Source organism: Ambystoma mexicanum, chromosome 6p (genome assembly GCF_040938575.1).
Source record: "Ambystoma mexicanum isolate Mex_15411 chromosome 6p, UKY_AmexF1_1, whole genome shotgun sequence".
Lineage (NCBI taxonomy): Eukaryota > Metazoa > Chordata > Amphibia > Caudata > Ambystomatidae > Ambystoma > Ambystoma mexicanum.
In genome coordinates this window covers 711261134-711277948 of record NC_090935.1, presented here as the reverse complement: position 1 = coordinate 711277948, position 16815 = coordinate 711261134, and the positions used below count along the sequence as shown (strand labels likewise).

The 16815-nt window shown below is 45.9% G+C and overlaps 1 long non-coding RNA gene across 1 annotated transcript in view; it reads left to right on the top strand.

The window, feature by feature from the left end:
* The window catches only part of LOC138511731 (uncharacterized), a 94146-nt gene that overhangs the window by 58249 nt on the left and 19082 nt on the right, over positions 1–16815 (top strand). Inside the window, exon 2 of the long non-coding RNA XR_011280663.1 lies at positions 8061–8410. This is a non-coding gene — a long non-coding RNA (uncharacterized lncRNA). The remainder of the gene's footprint in view (positions 1–8060; positions 8411–16815) is intronic.

Genomic DNA, 16815 nt, shown 5'->3' with positions numbered 1-16815 from the left:
TGTCGGGTCACAAGCTGACTAGGCCTGCAAGTTGCCAAACTTGTGCACACTTTCGCAGTGAGAGGTAAGTTCTCTCGGTCGGATTTTCACAGTACCTTATATTGAAGAAAACGATGCAGCTGAAGACGTTTGTTCCTGGCAGTTCCTGCAGATCTCACTGTTCCTGAGCCTCAGTCGTGGGGACGAGAGGTAGGACATCGGGGGACTCCTGCACTGCACGGAGATGGATCACAAAGCTGGCAAATTGGCAAACCTTCGATTCCAGTTGCTTTTCTTCAAGCACACAAGCTGGTGTCCATCTCCCTGGTTAATCCTAACCAGCTCCGCAAATGGTATATAGGTGGTTTACGAGGAAGAAGTCGTCCTTGAAGGGCTTCTCTGCAGAGGTGAACTTGGCGATTCAGATTTGCAGCAGGGCTCCACCGGGCAAACCAACGGTCCAGTAGTTGCAGTAGCCGAACTCTTCCAGCTCGTCTTCCGTTCTTTCGTTCCAGTGGTCGACTCTGCCTTCCAGTCCAAGAGACTCGCCTTTTAACTAGTTTTCTCCCATTCATTCCAGCCTCGCTGCCACTCACCCAGCAGGGTGGCTGTCCTTGACGGACAATAAGCCAGCCAATCACGCCAGAGTGCATTTGGGTCTCCTAGGAGACTAAGCACAGGGAATTTCGGCACCTCGCTCACTTCCTGCCCACACTAGACACTCGGGCACCAGAGGCAGTCTTCAGTCCTGAAGCCCACCAAAGGCGTAGGAACAAAGGGACCAAACCTAGTTTGGCGCACAGAGACAAACTCTAGAAGGACATTTCCAAAAAGAAACGGTGAAAAAAGAAGACTGGGACCTGTTTAAACAAAGGGGGCTCCCTTTGAAAAACATGGCTCCTGTGATTTTTAGCTACCAGTGTTCACGGTCAGGAAAAATCATGGTAGTTTGTTGTAAAACCACTGCCACCAGCCATTTCGATAGGAAAGGGTAGTATTTGACTGCTACATGAGTTTCTAGATGTAGGGGATAATAGGTAACCCCTCCAGCACTCTATTGTTAGATAGTGTATGCTGGGTCTAGGAATTTAAAAAGACTAGTAAAGTCAATTTAACTTTACATTCTCTGGGAAACAGTAGTTTATCCCACAGAAGGTATTTAAACCTTGGGACAGCCTAGAAAGGCTTCCCTGTGTCACTGCACTGAGGGTGCTGTGTAACACACATGAAAAGATGATGCCTATGGAGTTGTCTTAAAGCACCATAATCAAAGAACACGAGAGTAAAACACATATCAAAATACATGAGAGAGTGGGAAAAAAGGCTCACACTCTCTCCAGGAAAAAAAATGAAGTCCTCAAAATCCAGCAAAGTTGCTTGGGGTCTCTAAGGCGAAGGGAATTAGCACATTTATGAGAATTCTCCCTAACAACTATTATGCAATTTATCTGTAACTACCTACTCTGAACTGTGCAGCCTTGTGCTGCATATACAATATACATGTAACTACCTATTATGACTCGTGCAGCCTTGTGCTAACTATCCTTATCATGAATTGGGCGACCTTGTGCTGCCTATGCAATCTACTTGTAACTACCTACTATGACCTGTACAGCATTGTCCTCCTTATGCAATCTAACTGTAACTAACTTTCCTAAGCACTTCCTGGAACTAGCGCCTAGATGCCTGAGTGTTTTGGTGCGTTAAAATAAATGCAAAAATTAAATAAATGAAAATACAATAAATGTGTATATTTTAATATAACATTATCTGTGTGAGTGTTTCTTTGGACTATTGTACTTACTGGGTTTAATGTACTTACCTACAGCTCACATCTTCCTCCTATGATAAGCCGTACTGCTCTGACACTCTAGCAAGGTTTCTTGAGAAGTACAGACGTATACTAAGAGTTGTGGACCTGTATGCCAAGGGATAGTTTTATGAAGTCTTACCTCAAGGAAAACACCCCTAACCGGTCCTGATTAGGACACTGCACCAGCAGGGCACAGGTGTTCACTGTACTTTTGGTATGGAGCTTATGAAAGTGGAATCTGATTAGCAGGTTACCCTCTCCGAGATGGAAATTCCCGCATCATTTTATAACTTAATAAAAAAAGAAAACACAGTTTCTACACCCTTTCCAGATAGCAGTTCCTCACAGCCATAGATATCAGCCTACCCATGCTTGACCAGATTGGATTGCCAATTCATGAAGGGCCCTGGTCCAGCTATGCTGAGCCATTCACTGGCAGCCAACACAACACCATTCTCAAGGCGTGGTTAGGGACATGCGGCGAAGATCCATAACCTGGGGAGTAGGATTACAAGACATCATGCACAGACACATCACACTGTTCAGCAAAGTTTCACATCAACACCTCTTTCTCCTGGTGTGACCACAGGGAACAGTGTGAGGAGGCTTGACTATTCCCTTAGATATGCCCTTAGTTCATGCTCAAGGGCAGTGGTCGAAGTGAGCGGGAGCGGTGCTCCTATACTTTTTTTAATTACCTTGTACAGCTCCTATACTTTTAATTTAAAAAGAAACTGTTCCGGAATGGTTTTGTTTTAAAATAAAAGTGTAGGAAGAAGTTGAAACCTTCGCTTTCAGTGCACTGCACTGAACATTCACTAAAACAGCAGGTGCAAGTGTTTGGGGGGTGTATTGTGTGTGGGAGGGCTTGTGGCAATGGGGTTTGTGGGGATCTGGGCCAGGCCAGCAGGGAACATAGTTCCACTACTTCTTTTTCGTACACTTCGACCACTGCTCAAGGGGCACCACCACCTACGTGTATGACTCAATGTGCTCCCCTGTGTGGACACCACCTTCTCACGTCTGTATTTTAATTCACAGCAGTTCAAATGATTGGTGGGGGTGACCTGGGCAACATCCCCATGCTTCTGTCCGTTGAGCCTATCTCATGGCCTGTACCAAATATAACAGCTATAGAGTGTCATGTGTGTACAGATCTGAGGCACAGACAATGTGCACCCTAGAATTGTTGGAGGGCCAACTTCAACGCATCAAGTCACAGACTCCCCTGGTACTGATGGTGGGCTGTTCCCTTAATATGCAGATCTTATCGTGTCCTCCTCCTCGTGCACACGAGCACCATCCTTCGTATTCTGGGCAGGCACAAAGTGCCTCACATCTCTCAACCAATGCAGACTGTCTCTCTGTACAGACAGCAGGTGAGACATAACTATTGTGTTGGTGTGCCATAGTCAGACTTGGCTCAGTCATGTTGTTCCAGCATTCTTGTTGGGTACTTCATTGTACTGCCTTGTCCTGCACTGATGCCTCCTCAGCCAGCGTAACACATTTCTCAAATCCAACCGACATCCAACGTAATGCACTGTCAAGGCTCTCCATCCCACCCATTCATTATCTGAATCCCCACTTTGTCAATGCCTTGTCCCCTCATGGGTTACCAATCACCCCATTCTTCCCTACCCAGGTGTCTTGGTTGCGTGCATTTGCAGCTCATTTTCCTACATGGCATTCAAAACACCTCAGCGTATCAGTGGCTGGTGAAGTGCCAGCAATGTTGGCAGGATCACTATGGACCATGCCTTTGCCCGTTGACCCAGTTAACGACACAATAATGGAAAGAGTTCGGTGCTGCTCCCCAATCACTCAGTCCCCGTGGGAGTAGCAGGCCCAGTGCCCTTGTTTAGCGTGGCCATTGCACTTTGGACATGATTCTAAAGCTCCATTAGCACTGATCGAGTCTCTAGTACAGTGCGTAAAATGTTCCATCTATGGAACAGTTTCCTTGTTGTGCTTCATTCCTGCATTTCTGAGGAGTGATTTGAATAGGCTCAGAAAAGGTGTGCTTAACAAAGAAGGGAAGACGAATGCTCCACTTCTCAAATATCGGGCACGTCAGCAAATGCGATAATATACCCTGCATGTATGATGTCTGATGTATGAAAGATGGATCATGTAAGAAGTTGGTCAAGTCTGCCATTTTGAGAAAGAGCTCAGGAACTGCTCTGCAGTACTTGCACACTTTGATTTGTTGGGAACTGCGTAGATACCTCTACTTCTCAGACATAGCAGGTTCTGCAATGGAACGATATGTTAAGTACGCAATGAGAAGTGTCTCTGACTACTACACTCACCCTTAACCACACTCACCCTTAACCATTTCCCCTTCCGACAGTTCCCACACATGGTTCTGTAGTGTTTTAGTACTGTGCAATCAACTACACTTTCATTTTTTTGAAATGCAATCCCTATGTTGATGAGTGCAATGCCTGCTGAGTGGAGAATTCTAAAGAGTATTGAGCTCTTCTTGATATGATATGATATGGCATTTATAACGCGCCTGTACACAAGTGTTTCTTGTTGGTGGACTTTTCATTAGAGCTCTCATTGTCTTCAGATATTGATATTGATATTGATATTTTATTTCTATCGCGCTCGTACACAGGTGTTTCAGAGCTCGACAAGGCAAGGGAGGGGAACAGGGGAGGACAAAACAGCAATCTTACTAGTCCCAGTGACATTTAGGACGCGCAAGTACATGGGAGAGAGGGAGGGGGAAAGTGCATGGAAGGGGGGAGAAGTGGAAAGTGAGAAGCAGAGGAGAAACAGATAAATAATAAGACATAAATAAATAATAAATGCAACAAACAGTGGTAGTGCAGCCAGCAATATGCAAGTGCTAGGTTTAAGGCAGCAGACAGGGTAGGTCTGACAAGTGCAGGAAGAAAAAGGGGGGCTGTATGGGTACAGATACAGACCCCAGTGCAAGGGGTGTCCTGGAGGCAGTGTGGGAGGGTGGCAGAGTGAGCAGGTACCTGGGCCAGGAGGACAGAGGGTGGCCAGGTGCACAGTGCCAAGAGAGAACAGATCAGCAGGGGAGAGGGGGACGAAGGCAGAAGAAAAGAGGAAGGTCTTGAGGTGCTTCTGGAACCGGAGATGGTTCTCCTCAAGTTTTAGAGTGGCAGGGAGGCTGTTCCAGAGGGAGGGCCTAGCCGAAGACAGAGATCTACCCCCAGCTTGTTTCTTTGAAAAACGACTGACCCTGAAGGAGTTAGAGGTAGAGGAGCGAAGAGCTTGAGATGGGAGGTATTTGCAGAGGGATAGCTGAAGGCATTTTGGACCCAGGCCCCAGAAAGCCTTGTGGACAATGCAGAGGGTTTTGAATTTAATCCTTGCAACCACTGGGAGCCAATGGAGAGATTTCAGAGCTGGAGAGATATGATCCTAGGGCTTGAGGCCAAGGACAAGTCTCGCAGTCCTGTTCTGGATTAGTTGCAGAGGGCGGAGAGTAGAGCCAGGCAGATTTAGAAAGAGGCTGTTACAATAGTCCAACGTAGAGAGACAAGAGCTTGGGATTCCATGAGCTTCTGGGGGGAAGGGGAGGAAAGGCAGAGTACCTCTGAGGAGGTGCAGTAGGAAATTTGAATTTTTAGAGACCTCAGAGATGTGGGCAGAGAAGGAAAGGGTGGAGTCAAAGGTGACCCCGAGGGTCTTAGCCTCGCATGTGGGGGTAGGAGGAGGGACAAGGGAAGCCGGCCAGAGACTGAGGGGGAAGGATGGCGAAGGTGTGCTGATGAGGAGGATCTCCATCTTGCTGGCATTCAGACAAAGATCATTGGTGGCACACCAATCTTGAATGGCAGTTAGGCAATCAGAGTTGAGAGAGGGAGAGGAGGTGGCCGAGGGCAGCCTGAAAATGAGTTGAGTGTCGTCAGCGTAGCACTGGAAATTTGAGCAGAAAATGGCAATGCAGTAGGCGAGAGTTGCCAGGTATTGGTTGAAAAGCCAGGGCAAGATGTTAGACCCCTGGGGAACACCACAGGTAGAGAGCAAGATAGATGATAGGAAAGACCCAAGTTGGACCTGGGTGGGTCGATCAGAGAGGAAAGAGGTCAGCCAGACCAGAGCCTGATCAGTGATACCCAAGTTTTCGCGGAGACGGTTGAGCACGATGGTATGGTTGACCGTGTCAAAGGCAGAAGAGAGATCGAGGAGGATGAGGACAGAGGGAATGTTAGAGTCATGGTTGGAGTGCAGATCTTCATGGATGTTCAGGAGAGCAGTTTCCATGCTTCTGGCAGCTCTGAAGCCCGACTGGTGGTCATGGAGACAGCCAACAGAATTGGAATGAAGGTTAAGCTGAGGGATGGCCAACTTTTCCAGGAGTTTGCCCAGAAAGGGAGTAATGGAAATTGGGCGATAGTTAGCTGGACAAGAAGGATCCGCTGTGGGTTTCTTGAGAAGAGGATGTACAGGGGAGTGCTTCAGAGGGGAGGGGAAGGATTCTGAGGCAAAGGAGTGGTAGCAAAAATCAGCAATGACTGGAACGAGGGTGTCAATGTGTTCCTTGATGGTTTTAGAGGAACAGGGGATAACCTGTTTTGATGAGGCTTTCATAGATCGGACTTGTCTTGTGACCTTGTCAGGAGAGAAAAGAGGAAAGGACGAGAAGTATGGTGGGGGGGTGGCTAAAGGAGAGTCAGCAATCACCGATGGAGAGGGGAGAGGAGGGGTGGGGTGGAGATGGTGGACAGGATGTCCTGGGTTTTTTAAATAAAGTCAGAGGCAAGGGCATTGCAAAGAGCCTGGGAGGTAACAGGAGGTGTACAAACTGCAGCAGGGTTGGCCAGCTCATTGCAGATTTTAAAGAGTTCAGCCGAGTTGTTTGTTGCCGCAGAGAAACAAGCTTGAATGTGGACTCTCTTCTTGGTGAGGACAGAGAGTCGGTATTGCCTTTGTAGCAGGCAACAGGCCAGTTTGTCAGAGGATGAATAGGAAGCCCTCTATTTCCTCTCAGCCTCCCTACACTTACGTTTAAGTGTAGCTAGGTCAGAGTCATACCAGGAGCTGCACTTGGCTTTGGACTTCAAACAGATCCTCATGACAGATGCAAGAGCATCAAGAATATCAGAAATTGAAGAGTAAAGCAGAGACAGGGCTGTGTCAGGATGTGAGACAGCCAGAGGTGGAGGGGGGGGAGAAAGTGGTGGCAAAAGCCTCAACTGACACACGCTTCATGGGCCGGATGTCCGAGAAGGTAGGTGGCAGTGTTGGGGTAAGCTTGACTTGGGGGAAGAGAGGGAGAGATGAGAGGAGAGAAGGGAGTGATCGCTCCAGGAGAGAGGAGTGGTCAGAGGGATGGAGAGTGGGAGGTCAGAGGAGATCAAGACATCGAGTGTGTGCCCTGCAGGTGTAATTGGCCGTGATGGTAAATGCAGATGAAGAGGGTGCATTGGCTCTTTGGAGTACTCCCCGCACAATTGGGGCCCTTCCAGGGAAACGGGCTAGCTATACAACCTGAAACGGTAACTTTTAACACAACAAGGGTAGATGAAAGTTGGTCTGCTCTTGTTGGATGCTTCCATGTTGGTTGCTGTATGGCCCTTTGCTTTGCCTATGTTGATTAGTGCACTGCATGCCGAATGGAGGATTCTTAGAGTGATGAGCTCTTCTTTTTGGTGGAGTTTTCACTAGAACTCTCAATGTGTGCAGATGATGCACTGGTGGCTGTCAATGAGTGACTGTGTTTACCAAGGTGTTGATAGGTTATGTTTATAGAGTAGAGGTTTCTTTGGGGTCTAAGTGTTGGTGGACTCAGTTAGTGTCATGCCGCCTTACATCCAGTTGGCGACGGGAGCGTTGGGAACCCACCACTTTCTCCACTAGCGATCTACTTGATATAAGACACGGAAAGGCCCCATGGAGGGAATGGGGTTGTTTCATGATCTACCTCCCTCGCAGGTGTCTTAGGCACTCCTACTCTCTTGTGCCGAAGCTGGGTGGCTGAGGGTGTGCTGTGAAAAAGGAAACAGGGTTAGTATAAGGCGTCCTTTCCCCCTCTCTCTTCCTCCTGTGGTCTTAAGACAAGTGGTAGGCCAGCTATGTCAGGCTGCATTGTTTTGCTGGGTGGGCATTTCTCATGGGAGTCCACAGAGCATGTGTTGAACCCAGTTACTTCACTGGGGCTGCTGTGGCCATCGTGTCACTGGGTTGATGGCTGTGAAACAATGTTTGTTGTTGTTAATCTTCTGTTTGCAGAGGCGCAGTAGCGCTATTCATGATATTAATTTCACTTTGGTTTTGTTTGCAGACGTAGTGAGGACAGAGCCTGGAGACTATACCGAGCAGCTCTAAAGCATGGGTGAGTAGTTTCGCAAAAGGACGTGCATGCATAGGTCCAGGCTGAGAGTCCGTTCCCGTGAGGCTGACAGACCAGAGGTAGATCCACGTGAGGACCGATGGGCCGATGTAGAGAAGCGCGCGATGGCAATCAAAGAGAGCCACGATTGTGGAAAGCAGTTGAGTTCAGGTCAGGCACGAGCAAGGAAGAACACGTGTGGATGAGTAGGGACACTGCTCACTGCTGATCTTGCTCTCTAGTTCCTTTCCAGGATGGCAGGAAATCGGTGGCGAGGTCAGAGGACGAAGCTCAGGAAACGGGTAAGATGTGTGAAATTTAGCAGACACACAAAGGGTCTGCAGGGTATTGTAGTCTGTGTTTCCCATCTGTATCCAGTTTTGCATCAGCTGTGCCCAGGTGTACTGCAGTGTGTGTGTGTGTGTGTGTGCTCTGGGGTCTTTGTATGTGCGGAAATGACGCTAGGGGCAGGGGCTTGACAGTTAACATGCAGTTGTGTGTGCTGAGTTGGGCATTGCCATTCTTCAGTGGGTCAGATGTGTAGGTCAGGGGGTTACGATTTACTTCCAGTACATCATTGGAAGGAGTGAAGGGGTAATGGCGTGTCCTGGTTGGTTTGTGCTGTCCCTGGTGGGGGAGGAGAGTGTGGTGGACGGTGGTGAGCACCAGGTTGATGTTGGTGCCTTTGTTGTGGGCTTGTTCTGTGACGAGTTGCTTTATGTCCATAGTGTAGAGGAGTTTAAGTTGTGTTTCTCTAGATGTATTGGTAGCTTGGCTTCTGTCAGGTTGTGGTCTCTGAGTAAAACGTTTGTTGGGTTGTTGACTGGTGCTGTTGTGATGAGGTATGTGATTCTGATGAAATGGGTCTTGTTGGTTTGGGATGGTCACTAGATCAGTTACAGAATGACCGTGGGAGCGTAGGTCATTGGGAAGTTGCTGGTTAGTAGTTCGATGGATGTCATTGTGTTGTTTTCCTGGAGGGTGCATGCCCATGATGTCTTATGTATGATTGCAAGTCTTCCCTTTTTAGTCCTTGCATTGGATCCTGCAGCCTGTGGGGATGAGGACATCCAGGATGTGTGTGGAGGTGAGGTGTGCTATGACTCTGTTTTAAAGAGTACCACTTGGTAGTGAGTGGTGATGAGGTCAGCACTGTCTGCTCCATGTACTGCTGTGGAGTAAGAATTCATTAGCATTAGTTTGCATGTGTTTTGGAGGTGGAGTTCCTCTTTGATGTAACTGCACATCTTAAAAATATGCAGTTCTTTTACCATATATCATCATGTTTTCAAAACTGGAAAAAGCTGCCTTATTCAACAGTGAAACCCTCCACATCAGTGCTGTGTTTGGGAGATTGTGAACAGGGTTCAGAGGTTTCTCAAGTTGAACATTTTTGGGCATACATATCAAGTTCCAACTAGATGTCGCGCTTCTCTGCTTATTGCTTGTGCCACTCTATTGTTTGTATAATGCCAAATAATGCTGAGAGTAACATTATCTACACCTGTAATTTAAGTAAATTGTTTTCCCAGAATCAGCCTCTTTTGGGCCCTTATTTCCATATGATTGTCATCATTGTATTTGTATTTTTCACGCATTTCAGCAATGCATTAGATAACCACATTTTTGAAGGGGTTGGGGGGGTTGAAAGGTATTCCAAGAAACATAGTAATAACCAAAGTTAATAACAATGCACATTTATATTAGCTTATTATTCAAATAAATGAGAGGAAAATGGATAAGTGGAAACCCCCGAAAAATAACTTCAAATGTTTTCAGTAAGAGTTAATAAGATCACCAATGACCAATGTTCCCTCTAATTATTTTTCTCTATGTGCAGAACCGGTTGGCTATTGTGCGCACATCATTTTCCATGTGCGCAACTGACTAATGAGGAAAGCCACTACCGTTGCAGAAGAGAGTTTGGAAAGGAATGTCCTTTTCCCAGCCACTGCAATTCTTTAAAAATCTTACAACACTTTTTCCAAACACATAGGCTAAAATAAAATATGTTATATGTGATTATACAGAAAAATCATCAACCAGTCCAAGCTTTCAATATCTGCAACAGTACCTTGCAAAAGTACTTCTGCACAGAGAAAAATGTCGGCCTCATTACGAGTTTGGCCGTAAGTGGTAAAGTTGGCGGTAACTCCATTACCGCCAACTTTACCACTACGCCAAATTAGGATTTCGGGCCTTGAGTGGAGGATTTGCCTCCAGGAAAATCCTGGAGGTAAATCCTCCAACTCCCAAAATCATCTGAATTCCCACTGCAGTAATTCTGCCAAGAAAGCCACATTGAGTCTAATGGACTCGATATGGATGCAATATGAATGGGGATTACACGCTACCACCAGTTGTAATCTGGCAAAAATTCCTCTGGACCAAGTGGTGGTAACAGTAATTCGTTTGGGTGGTATCTGGCAGATTTACGCTGGGATACCGCCCCAAGTGGTAAAAACACAGTGAAGAGAACAAGCATATAGAAACATAGAAGAATATAAACCTTGTATTCAATTCTTTTTAGAATAAATGCATCAAAAATATATCAAAAATAAAACACATAGCAAAGTGAACTCAGTGTGCATCATTTTCAGCCATTGCAAATATGATTAGAGAGACATGATATTTTCTTTTTTAAATTACCTCACTACTCTGTCCTTCAAAAATTGTACTGCATTTCTTACAAGCCCACACTCCTCATGTTTGACTCACCAAGATAAGCAAATTCTGAAGCACTTGTCACTGGGTCCTTATTTATGCGAACCTCCCTGCGTACTCTAGGAACACAGTCTTGCACTGTGTCGGTGTATTTCAAAGTCAGGCAGCTCTCCCACTCCCTTTGTATCTTCAAGACTGCAGCCACGAATCTCCCATCCCTGGAAGACACCGTCCGCATTCAAGACCAGAGCATCTCTTGGATCCCTGGCTGTTCGCATTCAGCTCCCAATCATCCCTGAACTCTTCATCTCACTTTGCCCATTAAAAAAACTTTCCCTGTCTATCAATTGACATCAGCTGGTTGTCCCATCTCTCTTTCTACCAATCATAGTGCAAGAATGTTTTGTAAAAAAACTCTTTCTGTGCTCCAGCACAATGAAAGCTTCAGCCCAGCAAAGTAATTGTTTCAATTTCCTTTCCTGCTGGTGCATATTTCTCCTCTTCAAGGGATTGGGGTTAATGTATTAGTAATGCAGTTAGTATAGGGTTATTTAATTATGTATTTGTAATGCAGTTCCAGTCAGATTAAGACATCCCAATTGTAAAATATGCACATTTTTTAAAATGACAGCACTGGTGGTTTAGCTAAATGCTTTTAAAAAAAATGCTTGCTGAAAAAACTGTGCCTGGCACCTATTTTGAAATGGCTGCATTTCCATACTGCATACTGCCAATAAACTACATGCTTTTATGTTGAGAAACTGTCCCTGGCTGCCTTTCCATACTGCGTACTGCATACTGCCACTAAAATCTCCATATATATTCTTACAGTGGGTGATGCCATTGTTTTGAATTTGATTCGGTCCTGAATCGGCAGCCAACGCACTTTGCGTCTGGTTTCAGAGATATGCTCTTTTCTTGGTATGTTTAAGGCCGCCCGTAAGGCATTGTTTGAGTGACCAAAAGTTTTTTGATATTGCTGGTCACTGTGCCAGCCAAGAGAATATTACAGTAGTCAAGTTTCCACAGAATGAGGGCTCTTGCTAAGGTTAGGCAGCTGTCAGTTGATAAGTAGGGTCTGCAAGCGTTAATGAGTTGGCAGTGTAAGCTGCTGATGAGATCGCTGAGTTGACCTGTCTGGAAAAGGTTAAGGAGGAGTCCAGATACACGGCCATCGTTTTGACTTCTTTCGATACGGTGATGGTATTCCCATCTATTATGAAGTGTTTGTATTTGGGGTCAAGTTTTTAGCTCAGTTTTGTCATCGTTTAGACAAAGTTTATGTTGGGCCTTCCATGATTGGATCATCTGCTATATGTCATTGAGAATGGTAGAATCTGTATCGTAATCTCCAGAAAGATGCAGAAGTATCTGCGTGTCGTCCGCATAGTTTGTATTAGGACACTCCACGTTCATCTAGGCGGTCAAATAACGGCTTGGTAAAAATATTGTAAAGCGTTGGTGACACGCATGATCCTTGGGGTACTCCGCATCGTACGGGGGCTGGGGCGGCATTAACTAGGTTGGAGAAAACTCTGATAGTGTGCTCCGAGAGGAAGGATTTTATCCAAGCGATGGCTTTAGCTGAAAAATGGGTAGCACTGTCTAGGTGATGGCACCGTATTTTGTGATTTACTAAATCAAATGCCGTGGAGAGGTCTAGGAGAAGTAGTATTGCTAAATTTCCGTTGTCAATTATGGCATCCATTTGGTTTTTAATGTCGAAGAGCGCCGTTTCCCTGTCGTGTTTGGGTCTGAAGCCCGATTGGCGTAAGCTCAAGAGATTGTTGGTTTCTAGATGTTCCTGTATCTGGAGGTAGGCAGCGCAGTCAAGGATTTTTAGAAGGAAGGGGACCGTCATAATAGGATGGTAATTGGTTGGGATTCTAGGGTCAAGGGAAGTTTTTTTTTAGAAGCTGGAGGACCCACACTTCTTTCAGGTTCTTGGGGACTGAGCCTTGTGAAAAGGAGTTATTGATTAGAGAGGTAATGAATGGGGAAAGTTCTTTTACACAGTCTTTGATGACTAGGGCAGCGCAGATGTCGCCTTGACATCTGGAAGATTAGACACTAATGCCACAACACAATTTGTGCCAGTTGAGACTGAGTTTATTCAGTGATGTGAGTAGTGTCCGTTAGCAACACGTGTTTCGGCCCATGGCCTTCTTCACAGCCGGACATATACTTTATTAATCACACATCCAGTTATTCCTGCTGTTCCATTCAGTCAGAGAGGGACTGAATGGAACAGTAGGGAGAACGTAACTCCTGGGACAAGGCACGGGGATTATACCCATTGATCGGTTTCTACAAAAACAGTGGAGAGGGTTACCATAATCCACCAATTAGGCTATGTATGTGTGATTAATAAAGTATATGTCTGGCTGTGAAGAAGGCCATGGGCTGAAACACGTGTTGCTACCGAACACTACTCACATCACTGAATAAACTCAGTCTCAACTGGCTCAAATTGTGTTGTGGCATTAGTGTCTATTGTTTAACAAGAGGCGGTGGGACCCCTCTTTGCCAATACGCACTGCGACAGTGAGCATCAGTCCTTAACTGCTTTGAATATAGGACACCTGGCACGCAAGTAACCCCTCAAACCAAACCCACAACAAGTTATTGACATCTGGAAGGTTTTAAGCTTGAGATGATTTTGATGACCTCAGTTGTAGAGACTGGTCTATATTCGAATGGAGGGGGGGTGGGATTACTTGTGGTTGGAGAGTAAGCGTTCGTGACTGGCATAGTTACCTTGTCTTTTTTGTTGGGTATTTTAGTTTGGAGCATTGCTATTTTGTCTATGAATGCATCCAATCTACTATGTAGATAGTGATAGTTTCCTTTCTCCATGGCACTTTTTACCCAACATGATTGTGCAAAGCTTATATGTGCACTTTTAATTAAATAAAGCCTCAGGTACACATTGCATTGACATATTTGGAGTAGAGCTCCACAACCCCACTACTAGTGCTAATGTGTATCTGAGGTGGGATTTGCCCATGCCACAGAAACAGAAGAAAATGATGTTCGCAGTTTTTAGGCCTTGGTTTTCCAGTGAAGCCAATAATAGTGCAGGAGTCCACCCTGGCCAAATGAAAAAGGTTTCAGAGAATAGAAAGTGCAATGGAATTGCTCACAACCAGTCCCTTGCAAGCAGTTCACAATGTCGCCTCAGCAGCTGTAGTGTAAGATGCACGAGTAAAGACATTATTGCAAAGCGAAGACAATGAGACCATGTATTGCTGAACATACAAGAAGCAAATCATGGATATGGCTGCATTCTGTCCCGGATTCAGTCCCTTCGTTGCTGGCCTCTACATGATATCAACATCCACTTTTGGCAACCAGGTGCCATCTGCCCACCCCCTTAGGCGCAATGAGTGCCTTACAAATGTTCCTGCTAGTTTTTTTCCTTCGCAAATTTCTCCTCCCTTTTGGATCTTAATAAAGTTTATAGTCATGTCATGGACCCGCATCCCACAGTACTATCAACTATCATGTGGAATAACCGTATAAACTAAAATATTCCAACTAAAAGAGGCATTGAGGTGCTGTTGCAAGAAAGTGTCTTAGTTACAAGGAAGACGCTCATGGTTACAGTGAAGCGCACAGCATTACAATGCAGAATGTAGAATGTTCACATAGGATGTTTACAAGTTACATTAGCATACAGTACAATGAGGGTTCCACTGCACAGGGTGAGTATTAGCGTATGGCACAAGCCAAAGCTATTCAGCAGGACAGGGCTGCGTTATACAAACAGCTTTCCGGAAAGCTATGTGTGAATCTATGCATCTGAGGTGGGGTGGTAGGGAGTTCCAATGTGTCCCGGCCATTACAGGGAAGCTGGAGCCTTCTGTGCAAATCTTCTACGTCTTATGAATGGTGATTCGGTTGGTGTATGCGGTTCTGGTGGGTCTGTCTGGGATCAGTTTGGAGATTCTCTGTGAAAGGTACAGGGGGGCAGTGTTGTGGATACATTTGTGAGTGAGGGCTAGAGTTTTAAAGATGATGCACTCTTTGATGGGGAGCAAGTGAACCTATTTCTTGGTCGCTGATATATGGTATCTTTTGGAGATGCCAGTGGTGGCCCTGAGGGCATTATTTTGGACAGTCTGGAGTTTACTGATGTTTTTTGAGGTGGTGCCTGCTAGGAGGGCGTTACAATAACCAAGCTGCGATGCGATTATTGCTCTCGCTATAGTGAGGCAGTTCTGCTCTGAAAGGAAGGGTCTCGCTGCGTTGAGCAGCTTAGAATGGTAAGCTGCGGCAGACGCAATGGCATTGACCTTTCTAATCATTGAGAGGTTGGAGTCCAATTAGACTCCCAGGGTTTTGACCGCTTGGGAGATGGGGATTAGAGTGCTGTCAACCATGAAGGAGCTGTACTGTTTTTCAAACTTCTTTAGGGTTGCAGGGGTTCCAATTAGTAGGAGTTTGTTTTTTTCGCCGTTTAGGCAAAGCCAGTTTTCTGCATTTCAAGTTTAGATAGTTTAGTAAATGGAATTGAGGGTTTCCATGTCAGACTCATAGTCGCTGGTGAGGGGGATGAGGTCCTGCATGTCATCAGCATAATTAGTGTATGTGATGGCTAGCGCATCCAGGATGTTGAACAGTGGCCTTGTGAACAGGTTGTATAGGGTGGGTGATATGCAGGAGCCCTGTGGGACTCCGCATTTGATGAAGCTCGGGTGGGCGCAGGCTTGGCCAGAAAAGACTTTCATAACTCTTTCTTGGAGAAACGAGGTGATCCAAGCTGTGGCCTTTGGGGAGAAGTTGGCAGCAGAAGGAAGATGGTTGTAGAGGGTTTTGTGGTCCACCAAATCAAAAACCGGTGATAGGTCAAGGAGCAAAAGGAGGGCAGGTTTGCCCGAGTCTCTGAAATCATCCATTTGATTTTTGAGGTCTGATAGTACGGTTTCTGTGCCGTGGCCAGGACCGACACCTGACTGCCGGAGACCGAGAAAGTTATTAGTTTCGAGGAATTTTTGGACTTGCAAATAGGCTGCTTTGTCAAGGATGTTTAAGAGAAAAGGAACAGTGGTGATAGGTCTGTAGTTCCCTGGGATGATTGGGTCAAGCGTGGGTTTCTTTAGGAGGGGGCTTACCCAAGCTTCCTTGAGGCCGGTTTGGACCTGGCCTGTTGTGAAGGAGGCATTGATGAACACCGTAAGGAAAGGGGCAAGGGTGAAGGCACATTCTTTGTGAAGTTGAGCAGGGCAGGCTTCTCCTTTACAAATGGTCGGCTTGATGGATTTGAGTCGGGCGATGACTTCCTGTTCGTTAATTTCCTTAAAGGCGTGTAAGGGCCCATCCCCGTCTTAGCACGTGCAATACAAATAAATAGACACACCCCAACGGGGAATGAGACTAAGAGAATAGGTTGCGAGAGTTAGTCTTTTTTATCAAGAATTGGCATCCAGAGAACTCTGCTGCCCGAGAGTGCTCTGGCAAACATTACAATTACATCAGTTTATCAAGGCAACAATCATCATCAATGACATCATGATATAAGGGATTTCACAGACACAGGATTGGATAAACCTTATGTAACATATGTGGCTTTAGACTGCTCCCTCCGGATTGGCTGCTCGGTTGGCGGGAGGGGGAGAATCACGAGGTCTGTTCGTCTGTGCCCAGGCGGGGTGAGGGTCAGGTCGCTGTGAAGCATGGTGGCCCCTAACTAAGCAAACACGAGATACTACCATTAGTCATGCACTAAATAATAGTCACTACTGCTCCTTTGAACAAATCATCATAATATACCTATGATTACACCATCATTTATTAAGACTTATATAGAGTACCAGGCTCAGGGGTCTTGACAGGTGTGATTACATTGACCGTAGGGTGGGTCTGAGTAAGAAACTAGAGGGCATGCTGACATTTTGTTAGTTCTGGGGTGCAATTTACTTCGACAAACGTCTGATTTTAGTTGGGGGCACACTGTGGTGGGCTTCATGGCAGGGTCGCGTGTCTGGCACATCAAGAGAACACCTTGCAGTGACACAGGGTTACTCTGGCAGTAATTTTACAA